Here is a 17,550-nt window from a genome sequence, read left to right as displayed (position 1 = left end):
ACCTCATATTGATGGCCTCTAGTTCTTTGCTTGGCAGGTTGGCCATCTGGTCAGCCTCCTTCAAAGGTTTCAATGTATTTAGCTCTAGAGAATTTATTTATACAGCTCTAAGATAGAATCTCATTATGAATGCTTGGCTGACATCCTACCTCACTAATAGATTTAGTTCTGTGGCAGTTGTTACATAGCTGTTGGGGGTACTGCATACCTTATTTTATTGACAGTTTTATGAGCTGCTGATAGGATAATGTGTCTTTGAAGTGGTTTTTGAATGCCTGTTGTATATTTTTGAGCATTTCTTGGGATTAAGCCTTTTTGAAGGGAAATTTAATTGGCTATTTGTTTATTTTGACAATTTTATGTGCAATTCAAAGACTTCCCAGTGTGATTATAGTGTTCATGAGTTATTCCCATTGTGGATTTTGGAAAAGTGCTTCAAAGGTTCAACAGGTCTCTGGACTTTAAATCAATGGAAAAATAAAAGCATCAGATGACACATTAAAGTCAAATTCTAAATAGCGTTGAATGCAGAAAAGGATTTTATTCAGTGGATAAAGTACGCTGATGCATGTGAACACTTACACAATGCTGGTCATTTTAATAGTCACTTATCTGTTAAGGACACAGTGCTATGATCAATCACTACATTAAATTCAGAGTTAACGTTTTCGTACAGCATCTACTTAGTTGAAGCTGGCAAGACCTTTTAAACTTACCTGTCAAATAGTTCCTGACTCCACAAAAGTCTTCCTCCAAGGTACATGACTCCCCTGGGCTGCCGTGAACCACATTTCCTAACAAAACAGGCCCGACCCCATGAAAATATCGGCGGATCTAAAATGCCTATCCCTACAATGGAGTAGGCAAGGGAGTGCTGAATTTAGGCGTGTTACCCACATAGTTATCTGATTGGGGGGCATAAAAATCCCACAAGGTGTGTATGGGGGCAGGAATCCTTGAAATGGGTCCCACCTGCCATTTGTAATTCCTGCCTGTCTTCATTCCAACATGGAGACATGAAAATCTGAGCCCTAGTTGTCAACCCTTTCCTGATATGCATACCCATACAGTTCTGGTATAATGCTTGTTAATCTTCTCTGCACCCTCTCCAGTGTGTCAATATCCTTTTTATAATATGACAACTAGAACTGCATGCAATACTCTTGGTTTAACCAAGGTTTTAGCATAACTTCCCTAATTTTCAGTTCTATCCCTCTAGCAATAAAGCTGAGTCCTTGGTTTGCTTTTTTATGGCCTCGCTAACCTGTGGCCAACTTTTAGTGATTCATGTATTTGTATCATGAGATTCCTTTGTTCCTCTACCCAATCTTTCCTCATTTTTACATATTGAATTAGAAAGGAATCCTGTACACATTGTAAGAATTCCATTCCCTTATGGCAGTTATCCACCTCTTCTGTCCAAATCATATCAAGGTGGTTGAAATCCCTGTAGCTTATCATCCTTTGTTTTTTACTCAGTTCCCCAAATTATCTGCATATTTCATGCTTCACCTCCATTCCACTATAGATGGTCTGTAGACTACATCTATTAGTCTGATTTCTCCCTTACTATCTTCTATCACTTTCCATATGGATTCTATTTTTGTCTTGCTGATGACTTTTCTGTACTTCCACTATGTTATCCCAAATAAGTACAGCTACTCCATTCTCCCTTTCCCTCTCTCTATCTTTTCTAAATAAGTTATTCCCTGCAATGTTTCATTCCCAGTCCAGATTTTTCTGTTACTGTGTCTCAGTAATCACTATTATGTCTGGTTCCTCTCAATGGATGATTGCCTCCAGCTCCCCTGTATTTTTACAGACATGATTTGCATAGCTGTACAGATATTTTAACTCATTTTAATAGAATCTCCTCTCATTTTATGTTTAACGGTCATGTTAGGCACTCACTCAATAACTCGACTTATTCCCTTTCCATCAGTGTCCTCTCTTATATGTTCTCCTACCCTGTTTTGTTTACACTTAGACTGCCAACATTTCTAATAGGTCTCTCCTTCTGTCTTACTAGCTTAAAGCCTTTGACACCTCCCTATTTACCCTTTCTGCGGGTCATGGGTCCTATCCTAGTTCAGGTGGAGCCCGTATCATTGGTAATGCTCCTTCCTGTCCCAAAATTGATGCCAATGTCCCATGAAAAGGAGCCCCTCTCTCCCACACCAGCCCTTTAGCCACATGTTAATTCTCTTGATGCCAGTTTGCACATGCTAGAGGTTATTACCCTCAACATTCTGCTTTTTAATTTAGAGCCTAACTCCTGGGGCAGAATTCTCCAGTCGGCGAGCGGGGGCGGGGCCAGCTCGCCGACGCGTAAAATGATGCACGGTGACATCGGGCGGGTGTCCCGACCTCACCGCGCGTCATTTAGATTTTCAGTTCGGTGGGCGCGCAGCCGACTTGGCAGCGCACCCGCCGAACTGTCAAAGGTCTATTAAGGCCATTTAAATAGTAATTAATTCAATCAGCTGAGCTGCCCGTCCAACCTTAAGGTTGGCGGGCAGGCGAAGAGCCCAGGCGGCCTTCGCATTTTTCAAGAAACCTCATCCACGGGCGAGATGAGGTTTCATGAAGTGTTTTAAAAGTCAGTAAAAATTTTAAAAATAATTCTTTCACATGTCCCAGAGTCACATGAGGGGGCATGTTTTAAAAGTTTTTATTTCCCTTTGTTTAAATTTACACATGTCAAACCGATCTCGCTGAGGCACCTACGTGCCTCAGGGAGATCTCTGCGCTCTTTTGCGTGCATGCCAGCGCAGGGAATGACTCAGGGAATCCCTTCCCTGCCCACACAGGGAGCGATCGGGGGTGCCGATCGGGTTCGCGCCCACCCCCGCGCACCCCCCCGACGGGAGAATATTCAGCCTCTGGTATTATTTCAGCAGGACCTCCTCCCTTTCCTACCCATGCCATTTGTTCCAACAGGGAGCATGACAACTTGATTTAGCCCCTCCCTTTCCAAGTTCCTCTCAGCCGTCATGAGATCTTCCTTACCCTCACATCAAGTAGGCAACACATCCTTCAGGCTTCTCGTTCTTTGCTGCAGAGGATGCTATCAATTTCCCTAATAATAGCATCCCCTATTATGACCAGCGTCCCCTATTACTCCCATATTTCTATTATGCTCTCCTCCAACCCCTCCTTTGGACAGCATTCTGAGCCACAGTGCCATGCTCTCATTGTGGCTATCCTCCCTGAAGCTTTTCTCCCTGTCCTCACATTGTACCTGTTGAACAGGATCAGAGGCTCTGCCAATCATCCTGAAAAGCTACAGCAGTAGATTGGGAGAACCATCCCAGAAGGAGTAGTTCCAGCTGTCTTGAAAAAATTTCTATATGTGAAAAATTAACCGATTTTCCTTTGTCATTGATCTTACAGTATTCTGCTGCATGCCTAGAATCTCCTGCTATAAAGAAAATAAAGGATATAGCCAAGGTCAGAAGTTACTTAAGTCCACGTTCCAACCGAAGGGCCAATTTTATTCTTGGGCATTTGGCATAACATTGACTTTAATAACTTCCATATTTCCCATTTTGCAAAATGATGCTGAGATTTTGGAATGTTGCCTAGGTGGTTCTAGTCATGTTGTGGAGTAGACTTTTAATTTAAATAAAAGCTGGGACCTTCAGGAACCTTTAGCATTGTTTGTGCTCAGGTGTTTGATGTTGCATTTTTGGCCCCCAGGAGTCTATAATGGGAAGCGCTTCAATTCCCAGAAGCAGTATTTCTCAATATCATGAGTCATGTAAATCGTCAGTCTGTTGCAATTCTTAAATGCTGATTTTAAAAAAAATAACGTATGCAGTTCAGTTTATATGAAACTTCCACTTGCTTCCAGCTGTAGCTCTGTTAATCTCCCAAATGACCTCTCAGGCCAAATCTGGGATGTTTAATCCTTAACTGAATATTTTTAGCCCCCATATGTGATCCTCTGGAAAGGCTTCATTCTTTGCTTGCGTAGTCCCCACTTCTAATCATCAGTGTTGAATCCTTAACCCCTGACTTTGCCACCTCAAGGAACAGGGGCACAAAACTTATTGCTATCCAAAATTCTTGCCCAAGCTCCACCTGTGCCTCAGCCAGTCTACTTAAGATGCTCACTCTGCTTTGGTCTATTCTATCAAAGTTATCTCCTCTAACCGTATCTCTCTAACCACAACACCTCCTTTAACTCTAGATTACTGAAAGCTTCCTGCACTTTATCATTAGATACCAAACTTATTAAAAGTTAATTCCACTTCACAATCAGATGCCACACTTGTGGTTGCTGCACTCCTATACTCGGAATTCTTCCCTAAAGCCACATTGGCTGCGACCCTCCAGTCTGCAAAGGCCTCCTAAAAATCATTTTCAGCTATGTCTGGTCTGCTCCTGAATTTCTCCTTTTTCTGCCTGGGATACATACCACCTGGCATAGTACTGACTAGAACCACCTAGGCAACATTCCAAAATTTCAGCATCATTTTACAAAAAGGGAAATATGGAAGTTATTAGAGTCAATGTTTGTTATGCCAAATGCCCGAGAATAAATTAGCCCTTTGGTTTGAACATTGACTTAAGTAACTTCTGACCTTGGCTACTTCAATGACTATACATTAATGTATATTGTTGTTACATGAGTCTAAGGAAGACTGAAAAATTATGGTCAGTGGCAATCGTCCAGCTGCAGTCGCCACTGGCCATAAATTTTCAATCTTCCTTAGACTCAAGGACTGAACTGCAAATGTTACACCCTTGTTCAAAAAAGGGTGTAAGGATAAGCCCAGCAACTACAAGTTAGTCAGTTTAACTTTGGTGGTGGGGAAACTCCTAGAAACAATAATTTGGATCAAAGTCAATAGCTGCATGGACAAAAGCAAAGCCAGCATAGATTTCTTAAAGGAAAATCATGTTTAACTAGCTTGCTGGAGTTTTTTGAAGAGGTAACGGAGAGGGCTGATGAGGGCAATGCAGTTGATGTGGTGTACATGGACTTCCAAAAGATGTTTGAAAAGGTTCCTGTAACAGACTTGTGATCAAAGTTATAGCTCATGGAATAAAAGGGACAGTAGCAACATGGATATGGAATTGGCTGAGTGGCAGAAAACAGGGTAGTGGTTAATGGGTGTTTTTCAGGCTGGAGGAAGATTTGTAGTGGAGTCCCCAGGGGCCAGTGTTGAGACCCTTGCTTCTTTCCTGATATATATTAATAACCTAGATCTTGGTGTACAGGGCACAATTTCAAAATTTGCAGATGATACAAAACCCAGAAACATCGTGAACTGATAATGTAGAACTTCAAAAGAGTATGGACAAGTTGGTGGAATGGGCGGACAGGTGGCAGATGAAGTTCAATTCAGAGAAATGTGAAGTGATTCATTTTGGTAGAAAGAACATGGAAAGACAATATAAAATAGGGGGTACAACTCTAAAGTTGGTGTAGGAGCAGAGGTACCTGTGCATAGATCATCGAAGCTGATAGTACAGGTTGAGAGAGTAATTAATAAAGCATACAGTATCCTGGGTTGTATTAATAGGGATGTAGAGTACCAGATCAAGGAGGCTATGTTGAACTTGTATAAGTTACTAGGTCAGCCTCAGCTGGAGTATTGTGAACAGTTCTGAATGCCACACTTTATGAAGGGTGTGAAGGCATTGGAGAGAGTGCAGAAAAGATTCACAAGAATGATTCCAGGGATGAGGAACTTCAGTTCTGAAGGTAGATTGGAGAAGTTGGGACTATTTCCCTTAGAGAAAAGAAGGCTGAGAAGAGATTTGATAAAGGTATTCAAAATCAGAAGGGGCTGGACAGAGTAGATAGGGACAAAACGTTCCCACTCATGAAAGGATCGAGAATGTTTAAAGTAATGAGTAAAAGAAGCACTCGTGAGATGAGGAAAAACTTTTTCACACAGCAAGTGGTTAGGGTCTGGAATATGCTGCTTGAGAGTGTGGAGGAGGCAGGTTCAATTGGAGCATTCAAAGGGGAATTAGACTGTTATTTGAAAAGGAAGAAAGTGCAGGATTATGGGGAGAAGGCGAGAGAATGGAACTAGGTGAGTTGCACATTTGGAGAGCTAGTGCAGACATGATGGGCCAAATGGCCTCCTTCTCCGCCATGATTCTGCTCTTTGATTCTGTGATGCCTTAATGGACATTTCACTGTGGATTTATATGCAAGAACTTTTTTGTTGATTTAACCAACCAATACCATTGTGGCTACTAAGATCTCCTATGAGCCATTTATGTTTTCAGCACTAAAAGTAACCGTTCAACTCATCAGGTTTCACTGGGGCTCCCATTTCCTTGGTCAAAAAGTCGATGGTGAGCCTGCCCGTGATTTGGCAGGTTGCCTCGCAGCCATCTAGCACTCAGAATATTTGTGATTCCTAAATGTACAAAGCAAGATCTTACCTTGGGGAATGGAAAATCCCAACATTGATCAATTGCACTTTCAACCATTGCAGTAAATTTATTAGTGGCACATAACAGACTCTTATCTAAAGTGACAGATTCTCACAGCTAATTATTACTTTCCGTTTCAATGCTAGTTCTCTATAATCTATTCCTGCCCTGCTAGAGATCTGAATATAACTGATTTGATTACTGTACAAGATCTATTCAGTAAAATTCATCCTAGTTTTTAGATCAGATAATTTAGTGTGATCAGCAATGAGCAAACTACAACATCAATAATAAATAGGAAAGACAACATTTTATAAACAAATGGAGATCCAATCCAAACATTTTAAATTAAACAAAATGTCTAATATACAGTCAGGTTATGTCTTTGCCGAACAGTGCATATATTTTAACATTGAAATCTTCTCTTCCTATCAGCTGACTCAGATTTTTGTGGAGTCAGGAAGATCTCCGCAAACCTTAACCCATACGCAGAAGTCTCGGTCCCATTTCCAACAGATGCCATTTTTGCTGGCATTGGGAAGGGGGTGGGGCATGAATCACACAGGTGGGAAACCCAAACTCAGTGGGGCCATTTGAACTTACTGCTGAGTTCAAACAGACCCTGGGCAAAGGGCCTTAACTTGCAGTGTAGAAGTCATGAATTGATGGAGAAGATGCAAATGCTCTTGAAGAACAGATGAGGCCTGTTTAATTGTCATGATCTGGGGCTGTATCTTCCGGTCGGCGAGCAGGGGCGGGGCCCGTTTGCCGATGTGTAAAATGACATGGGGTGACGTCGGGTGTGTGTCCCAATGCCATGGCGTGTCATATAGACTTTCAGTTCGGTGGGCGCGCACCCAAGACGGCTGCGCACCCACCGACCTGTGAATGGCTTATTAAGGCCTTTAACAAATTAATTGAAGTCATTAATGGACCTGCCTGTCCAACCTTAAGGCTGGTGGGCAGGAAGGGAGCCCTGGCGGGCTTCTGAAAAAGCATGAAACCTCATCCATGGGCGGGATGAGGTTTCATGAGGATTTAAAAATCTCACAATATTTTAAAATAAAAGTTATGGACATGTCCCAACTCATGTGACAGTGTCACATGAGGGGACATGGCAGGGAAATTTTTTTCTCAGCTTTATTTAAAGTTTAAAATGTGAGCTGATCTCCCCGAGGCAGCACTTTGCCTCAGGGAGATCTGTGCGCTCTTCCACGTGCATGCACGAAAGAGTGCATCCCCGGCTGAGGGAATCCCCTCCCCCCCCCGCCCACACAGGGAGTGCATAGCATTTCCTGGCAGACGTCATGCTGGGCGGGCCTTAATTGGCCCGCCCACGTAAAATGGCGGCAAGTCCCCGACCGGTAGCACTGATCAGAAGTCCGCCCGCGCCCATCCCCGCATTTCCCCCCCGAAGTTTTTTTTAAATCCCTTGCTCTTGAAAATTTGGGAAAAATAGGCTTAGTCTTGAGCTGTCAGAGGTAAAAAAAAATCTACTGGACTGCTTTGATTAACAGGCCATCTGGTGTATGTTAGGAAGAAACAATTATCTGTTCATGCAGTTTCAATCTATTTCTTTGTTAACATTTCCAAAGGTCTTATGATATATCAGATATAATGCTTAGCTAAGTTTCAAAAGCTACATTTAACTCAGCAAGGGTTTCTCAGTTCACAGTGTGATTAGCAGTTAAAGAGGCCATTAAAGATTTGCTTCCCTTGATTAGGGTCTGAATATAAGCTAGTTTTTGTGAAAAAAAATTGCGCACTTGACATTTAAAACCTTTGAACAGGTTTCATGAATGGGAATTTTTATGATCAATTGTGTATGAGTGAGAGCTGTATAAGATTGATAGAACTTTGTTTTTTTTCATCTCCACATGGCTCCTGAAATTTGCTCATATTGGACACTGAGTGAGTGGTTATGGAGGTGGCAACAGGGGAAAAGGGGCTTTGGGAATGAAGGGACATAGGGTTGGAGGTCATAAGTAGGCATGGAGGGCCATGGGGCTGGGTAAGAGGCATGAGTTCACACGGAGGGGCCATGGGGGTGGGTAAGGGGCACGAGATCACGTGGAGGGGCCATGGGGGTGGGTGGAGGTGAGGGCTTGGGGGCCTAACAATTTCTAAAACAACTGGGACAAAGTCCCAGGGCATCAAGGCAGGCCTTTCAATCAGTCCACCTCAGCATTAGCCCGCTTCTGTGGCTGCCTAGGATCTGCTTTCAGGGTCAGCAGGCCTGATAGGATCCTGCCCCCACCGTCCCTGGAACAAAAACTGGGCCCTCTAAACCAAAGGTGTATCTGCCGAGTTGGGATATTTCCCGACTCAGGTTATCCACCTCTATATTGAAAATCTGGCCCCTAGCCTTTTCTCATCACACGATTCCAAATTAGCAAACTGATCAGCAGTGGGAAATCACTGGGTATTTAAAATAAATAGATTCTTTTAAAGAGTAAATTTTGTGGATGCATGGAGAGATTAAAACTAAAATGAAATGAGGCATGTAATAAAGTTAGGCTAACAATGCTAAAGATCTTAATGAGAGAAATGCAAAGTACCAGGAAGTGGAAAGAAAGACCAGAAGGTCTAAAAGAGACTCAAAGGAAATAACAAAGACTCTTAAAACACACAAAAAGTAAAAATATACATATAGTTAGAGAGATAGTAGGTTAGATCAGGGTGAAGAAAGGAGTCCAACTGTGGAAAATAAAGGCGTGGCTGAGTTTAGAAATAAATACTTTGCATAGTTTTTTAAAACAAATTACAGTAGAAGTGGCAACACAGGAGAACCAGAGGAAAATATGAAATAATTATCAGAGATAATTGTAGAATTATAGCAGGAAGTCTGTGTAGGTTTTGTAGATTTTAATCTGAAGACCTGGGTGGTGATTGAAAAGGAAGGGTTCCTCACACGTGCTGGGGGTGGCAGGAAAGTGGAGTTAAAGCCATAATGAGATCAGCCATGATCTTATTGAATGGCATAGCAGACTTGATGGGCCAAATGGCCTACTATTCCTATTTCTTGTGTTATATTCTTATGTTTAGAAAGGAGAATTACCCTGAACTCAAGGTGGTTAAGTCAATAGGCCCCTGATGGCATGTATCCAAGACTGTTTTTCAGGAAAGAACATGCATACAAACATAGGAATTAGGAGCAGGAGTAGGCCATTCGGCCGCTCAAGCCTGCTCCGCCATTTGTTAAGATTATAGCTGATCTGATTGTGGCCTCTACTTTCCTGTCTACCTCCTATACCCTTGTCAGTCAAGAATCTATCTAACTCAGCCTTAAAAATATTCAATGACTCTGTCTCCACTGCTCTCTGGGCAAGAGAATTCCATAGACCAATGACCCTCGGAGAGAAAAAGTTTTCCTCATCTTCGTCTTAAGTGGGAGAACCCTTATGTCTAAACTGTGCCCCCTAGTTCTAATCTCTCACACAGGGGGAAACATCCTTTCAGCATCCACCCTGTCAAGTCACCTCAGGGTCTTATATATTTCAATAAGATAGGAACATGGGACAGGAATCAGCCATTCAGCCCTTCGAACCTGCTCCACCATTCATTTAGATCATGGCTGATCATCTACCTCAACACCAGTTTCTTGCGCTATCCCCATATCCCTTGATGTCATTAGTATTTAGAAATCTATCGATTTCTGTCTTGAACATACTCAATGAATAAGCTTCTACAGCCCTCTGGGGTAGAGAATTACATAAATTCCCCACCCTCTGAGTGAAGAAATTCCTCCTCATCTCAGTTTTAAATGGCCTAACTCTTATCCTGAGATTATGTCCCCTGGTTTTAGTCTCACCAGCCAGGGGAATCATTTTATCTACATCCACCCTGTCACACCCTGTAAGAATTTTGTAAGTTTCAATGAGGTCACCCCTCATTCTTCAAAGCTCATGGGAATACAGACCCAATCTCTTCAGTCTCTCCTCATAAGACAATCCTGCCATCCCAAAGATTAACCTGGTGAACCTCCGCTGCACTCCCTCTATGGCAAGTATATCCCACCTTAGATAAGGGGACCAAAACTATACACAATACTCCAGGTGAGATCTCACCAAGGCTTTATACAACTGCAGCAAGATATCTTTACTCCTCTACTCAAATCCCCATGCGATGAAGGCCAACATACCATTTGCCTTCCTGATTGCTTGCTGCACCTACATGCTAGCTTTTAGTGACACATCAACAGGGACGCCCAGGTCCCTTTGGACATCCGTACTTCCCAACCTCTCACCTTTTAAGAAACATTTTGCCTTTCTGTTATTTCTACCAAAGTGAATAATTTCACACTTATTCACATTATAGTATACCTGCTGAGTTTTGGTCCATTCACTTAGCCTGTCCAAGTCCTCTTGAAGCCTTCTTGCATCCTTCTCACAACTTGTGTTCCCACCCAGTTTGATGTCATCAGCAAATTCGGAAATATTACAATTGATCCCCACATCCAAATCATTTATATAGATTATGAACAACTGTGGCCCTAGCACTGATCCTTGTGGTACCCCACTTAGCAACAGCCTGCCATCCTGAGAACAATCCGTTTATTCCTACTCTCTGCCTTCAGTCTGTTAACCAATTCTCAGTCCATACTAATGTATTTCCCCCTATCCTATGTGCTCTAATTTACTAACTTCCTGTGTGCGGCCTTATCAAAAGCCTTCTGGAAATCCAAATACACCATATCCACTGGTTCTCCTGTATCAATGTGATAAATAATATCCTTAGAAAACTCCAAGTTTGTCAAACATGATTTCCCTTTCATAAATCCATGTTGACTCTGCTGAGTTTTACCATTCTTTTCTAAATGTCCAGTTTTCACATCCTTTTTTTCCCCCACTACTGACGTAAAACTAACAGGTCTGTAGTTCTCCATTCTCCCTCTTTCTCCATACTTAATAAATGGGGTTACATTTGCTACTTTCCAGTCTGTGGGAAACTTTCAAGTATCTGTAGAATTTTGAAAGATAATCACCACTGCATCCACGATCTCTCTCGCCACCTCCTTCAATATTCTGGGATGAAGCTTATATGGTCCAGGGGATTCATCAACCATCAGTCCAGTTAACTTTTCAAGTACTACCTCTTTACGAGTACTAATTTCTTTTAGCTCCGCAGTTTCACAAGTCCCTTGGTCGCCTCGTATTTCTGGAAGATTTTCTGTACCTTTTTCTGTGAGGACGGATACAAAGTAACTGTTTAGTTTCTCTGTCATTTCCCTGTTCTCCACCATTGTCCTATCCACTCCTGTAATGGGCCCACCTTTGTCTGAGCTAATTTTTTCCTTTTCACATACTGAAAGAAGCTTTTACAGTCTGCCATAATGTTCCATGTTAGTTTGCATTTATATTCTCTTTCCCCTTTCTTAGTGGGGAGTTGTGCCAGATTTGCACTAAGTGCAGTAGCGGGCGGGAAAAAGAACGTTTTACCAGCCGGCCCCAATAACAGCTTTTCCCACCATATCATCCCAATCCTGCCTCATTAATCATACATTCCTGGGAAACACGTTTCGATGGCGAGCGGGCTCTCATTTGCCCGCCACGCTTTCACCTCGCCGCTTCCTCATGCCTGGTGCCATATTTAAAGTGTAGCCTTGTGTACACCTCTCAGTGCTTCCAGTCCAGGACTGCAACATAGAAAACATGGTCCCAAAAGGAAAGAAGGCAGCAGCCCCCCAATTCAGTGGTGCATCCCTGGAATGCCTTTTGGATGCCATGGAGGCCCGCCACGATGTCCTCTACCTCCGCTCTGGCCACAAGAGGTCCAGCAATCTCATCACTCCGGCTTGGTAGGCAACGGCAGTGGTGATCAGTGCAAATGCTGCACAAAAGAGATTGGCCATTAAATGCAAAAAGACGGTGAATGATTTCACCCATGCCGCCAGGGTAAGGCAACCATCTCATCACTCTAGGTTCACACTCACAAGCCCATCACACATTCACTGGCATCTCACTCAATCCCAGCTCAAAGGACATCACCGCTCACTCTCTCACACACACCCTCACATCTCCATCTGGCCCCATCTCTTCTGGAGGCTGCCTCCTCAGCCTTCACTATTTTGAGGCCACTTGTACAGATCAACTTGTGCCCCCACATACGCCCTGGGATACCCCCCTTCCCCAGGCAGCCCTCATCCTGCAGTCTTTTTCCTTGCCCGAGGTCACTTCTCCCTTTTCCCCAAGCAAGCCCTAGCCCTGAAGCCATTGAAAAGCCACCCCCGCCTTAAGGCTGGTCTGGTAAGTAGAGACCTGCCTGTGAGCTCCCCTAAAAGTGATGTGGTGCTGCCTGCGAAGCCTGGCACTGATGACCACAAGTGCTGCCCGAAACCAGGTAGGCAAACAAGCCTCAAAGTCTCGAGTGAAGTGCAGCTCACAAGGCACACGTCGCTTATGTACAGTTGTGAAACACCATGCCGACGTGATGATCCAGCACGGAGATATGGTTCCGATGAGCAGGAATTTGAGTTATTTGGACTTAAAATGTTAACTCTGATTCTCTCTCCACAGATGCTGTCAGATCTGCTGAGTTTTTCCAACACTTTTTGTTTTCATTAGTCATGTTAGTTGCTCTTTTCCTTTTTAAATGCCTGTAACAACTCCTACTGTCTGATGCTATATTGCTAACTAGCTTTCTCTCACATTCTAATTTCTCCCTCATTATATTTTTAGTTATTCTTATTTTATATAATCTGTCCCATCTTCTGACCTACCATTAATTTTCATGGAATTGTGCGCTTTTTCTTTCAATATGATACTGTCTTTAATTCCCCTTAATTAGCCCCATATGCGTGTCCTTCTCCTGGAGTCTTTCTTTCATACTGGGATATACCTTTGCTGAGTGTTATGAAATATCTCCTTAAATGTGTCACTAGATCTCTACTAACCTATTCCTTAACCTAATTTCCAAGTTAACTTTAGCCAGCTCTGTTTTAACACCCTTTTAATTGCCTCTTTTTTAGTTTAAAACGCCAGTCTTAGATCCACTCTTCTCTCCCTCAAACTGAATGTGAAATTCAATCATGTTACGATCACTGCCACCTGGGGGTGCCTTTACTATGAGGTTATTTATTAATCCTGTCTCATTGCACATTATCAGGTCAGGAATCTCTGCTTTCTGGTTGGCTCAAGAACGTACGGCTCTAAGAAGCAGTCCTGAAAACACTCTATGGCCACGATTTTATGGCCCCGTTGTGGCATGTCTGCCCCTGCAGATGCAGCGAGCCATTTAAATCTCCATTCAGTTTGGTGGGACTGTAAAATCCCACCAGGAAGGAAGGGACATAAAATCCTGGCCTGTGAATTCATATTCCAGGCTACCTTTGCCAATATAATTCGTCCAAACTATATGTGGATTAAAATCACCGATAATTATTGCTGAATATTTCTCACCAGCCCCCATTATTTTTCCTGCATACCTCATCCTACAATGCATTAAATGTGTGAACAAATTTGGTGCAGGAGATCACAAGTATACTACTTTCCAGGGTCTACCCCAGTATCTGTTGCAAAAAACACTGTTAGTTTGAATCCCCCAAAGAACAGTCTGCTGGGATATCAGGTATCAGTGCCAGACATACTATAAATATGGAGTGTCCAGAAGATGACTTCATATGGGATTCTTCTTGTTCTCCAAAGCACTGCATTCAGCACTGAGAACAAGCACCAAGCTCCGCCTGGTCAAAGTGCTAAATGACTATGGCTGTGGTTTACTGTGGTCCTATCCGATCTGCACCTCTACATCACCTTTGATGCAGTTGATCATAACATTATTTTCTGTTTCCTTATCTCTGTAATCCACTACTGTGGGATCACACTCCCTTCTGTCTAAGATTTTATCTGAATGGTAGCACCTCCAATAAGCTAGGATTGTACCAAGGGCCAGGATATTTAGGTTGGCGAGTGGGGGGCGGGGCCCGCTCGCCCACCCGTAAAATGACGCTGATGACATCAGGCGGAACTCCCAACGTCACCCCGCGTCATTTCAATTTTCAGGTGGGCGGGGGCTCAGCTGAATCAGCTGTGCACCCACCGACCTGTCAGTGGCCTATTAAGGCCATTTAAAAACAAATTCAAGTAATTAATGGACCTGCCCGCCCAACCTTAAGGTTGGCGGGCAGGCCGGGAGCCCTGGCAGGCTTTAGAAAAAGCATGAAACCTCATCCACGGGCGGGATGAGGTTTCATGAGGGTTTTTAAAAATTTAATAAAAGTTTGATTAAAAGTGATGGACATGTCCCAACTCATGTGACAGTGTTACAGGAGGGGACATGTCAGAGAAACTTTATTTTTGTACACTTACCATTTTTAAATTTGGTGCTGATCTCCCTGAGGCAGCTCTCTTAGCCTCAGGGAGATGAGTGCACTCTTTCGCATGCATGTGCGGAAGAGTGCACTCTCGGCTCAGGGAATCCCCCCCCCCCCCCCCCTGCCCACACAATAAGCGCATTGCGCTTCCTGACAGACGTCACGCTGGGCGGGTCTTAATTGGCCCGCCCACATTAAATGGCGGTACACCCCTGATTGGGGGCGCTGATCAGAAGCGCACCTGCATGTGCCCGCTCCTGCACTTCCCCCCCAACGGGGGGAAAATTCTTCCCAAGGTGTCAGTTTAGATTTGGTGCCTCATCCTTGGAGTAGAGCTGGATTCAGAGAATGCTACCGACTCTCCTTCCAAACTTACACTCCAGTTCATCGTCTACATAATAGCCCTCAATGACCTCTGGCTTAATTATGCCAATTTAATGACTCACACCTATGAGTTCTAACTTTCTCTCTCTCCACCACAGCCAGTGATTTCCCAGCTGTGCTTTTGTTGTTTGGATGACACCAGGCCTTAGAGGAGTTCTAATGTTGAACATCAGCAAAACAGAAACCAATTTGATCATTTCTCATTAGCACCTTTATGTGAAGCAATTGCAACTATCTTCGGCCAGATGTGTCAAGTGGATAATGCACCTCGGTTCCTCTGGCGTCCCCACCATCACAGATACCTGCCTTCAACCAATTCAATTCACTTCACATGATTTCAAGAAATGGCTGAAGGCACTGGATACTGCAAAGGCTATGGGCCCTGAAAACATCCTGCTGTAGTACTGAAGATTTGTGCTCCAGAACTAGCTATGCCCTTAGTGAAGCTGTTCAAGCACAGCAACAACACTGGCATCTACCTGACAATGTGGAAAATTGCCCAGGTATGTCCTGCCCGCAAAAAGCAGGACAACTCTAACCCGGCCAATTACCGCCCGATCAGTCTACTTTCGATCGTCATCAAAGTGATGGAAGGTGTTGTTAACAGTGCTACTTATGCATTAATAAGCTGCTCACTGATGGCCAGTTTGGGTTCTGCCAGGGTGACCCAGCTTCATGTCTCAATACAGCTTTGATCCAAACATGGACAGAAGAGCTGAACTCAAGAGGTGAGGTGAGAGTGACTGTCCTTGATATCAAGGCAGCATTTGACCAAGTGTGAAATCAAGGAGGCGGGGTAAAATGGAAATCAATGGAAAGTCCCCTATTTGGCTAGAGTCATGCATAGCACAAATGAAGATAGATGCGGTTTTTGGTGGTGAATTATCACAGCCCCAGGACATATCAGCAGAAGCTCCTCAGTCTTAGGCCCAACCATCTGCAGCTGCTCATCAATGAACTTCCCTCATTCATAAGATCAGAAATTGGATGTTCGCTGATAATTGCACAGTGTTCAGTTCTATTCGTGGCTCTTAGATAATCAACCATTCCGTGCCCGCAAGCAGCAAGACCTCGACCACATCCATGTTTGGGCTGATAAGTGGCAAGTAACATTCCTATTAGGGAGAGAATTGCAGAATGTTGTAGTTCCAAGTCAGGATGTTGTGTGACTTGGGGGGAATTTGCAGGTGGTTGTGTTTTCATGCATCTGCTGCCCTTGTCCTTCTTGGTGGTAGAGTTCGCGAATTTGGAAGGTGCTTTTGAAGGAGCCTTGGTGACTTACTGCATCCACCTTGCAGATGGTACACACTGCTGCAGAATTCCTAGTATTTGACCTGCTCTTATAGCCGCAGTATTTATATGGCTGGTCCAGTTCAGTTTTGAAAGTGGGGGATTCATTGATCGTAATACCATTGACTGTCAAGGGCAGATGGTTGGATTCTCTCTTGTAGGAGATGGTCACTGCCTGGCACTTGTGTGGTGTGAATATTACTTGCTATTTATCAGCCCAAGCCTGAATGTTGTCCAGGTCTTGCTGCATGAGGGCACAAACTGCTTCATTATCTGAGGAGTGTTGAATGGTACTGAACATTGTATGATCATCAGTGGACACCCCCACTTCTGACCTTATATTGGAGGGAAGATCATTGATGAAGTAGTTAAAGATGCTTGGGCCTGGGTCTTTGCACACACGAACTGAGCAAAGCAGAGGTAAATCACCCTGATTTCTTATTCACAATCAACCAATCATGAATATGTTTTCTCCACCAAAATGTTGAATTTGCAAACTTTACTAACATGCCATTTGTGAAGGAATCCGTGAATTCAAAGCTTGATTTTTTTGAGACAGGCTCTAACTGAAAAAGGCAACTGAGAAAGGAAACTGACCTTTCCAGTTACTCAGGAAACTAAGGCTGAAACTGAGAATGGAAACCAGAACGTCTGGGGAGACTGAAATTGGTTGAAACCTTATAAAAAGGGCACAGAATCATCAGAGCTTAGTTACTGATCCCAGTGGATCAATACAGGGGGGCTGAAGAAGATGGAGGCTGGATCCAGAAGCTGAGAATAGTCAAATATACAGTTGCTGCAGCTGCTTCTGTTATTTGAAGATAACATTGGTGGATCTACACCATCCAGACCATCGTAAGCAGAGTTGAGGAGGCTCTGCAGACATGTGCCATTTTTGGTGAAGACTGACCGTGGAACTTGGGTTGGTTGTGCGCTGCTGTTTGCTGGGGATCAAGCTAAATCCTATAAGAATTGCTGAAATTCTTCATGACGAAGACGGAGTTTGAAGGACTTTGTGACTGAGATTGATGATATGTATGCCGAGTGGACTACCGATGCAATTCGTAAGATCTGCTTTAGTTGTATCTGTTATTTAATGTGTATTTTATAGTTTATAATTGACCACAATTTGCCTGTTAATTCATGTTTAACTTACGTTGATTCTG

General features: G+C 43.4%; 1 protein-coding gene across 5 annotated transcripts in view; it reads left to right on the top strand.

Moving 5' to 3' along the window:
* mmp16a (matrix metallopeptidase 16a (membrane-inserted)) overlaps positions 1-17,550 on the top strand; it is a 280,337-nt gene that overhangs the window by 53,639 nt on the left and 209,148 nt on the right. The window lies entirely within an intron of this gene.

This window comes from Cetorhinus maximus, chromosome 4 (genome assembly GCF_964194155.1).
Source record: "Cetorhinus maximus chromosome 4, sCetMax3.hap1.1, whole genome shotgun sequence".
In the NCBI taxonomy this organism is placed as follows: domain Eukaryota; kingdom Metazoa; phylum Chordata; class Chondrichthyes; order Lamniformes; family Cetorhinidae; genus Cetorhinus; species Cetorhinus maximus.
The sequence above is the reverse complement of the archived record's forward strand: the minus strand, read 5'-3'. Positions and strand labels throughout refer to the sequence as shown.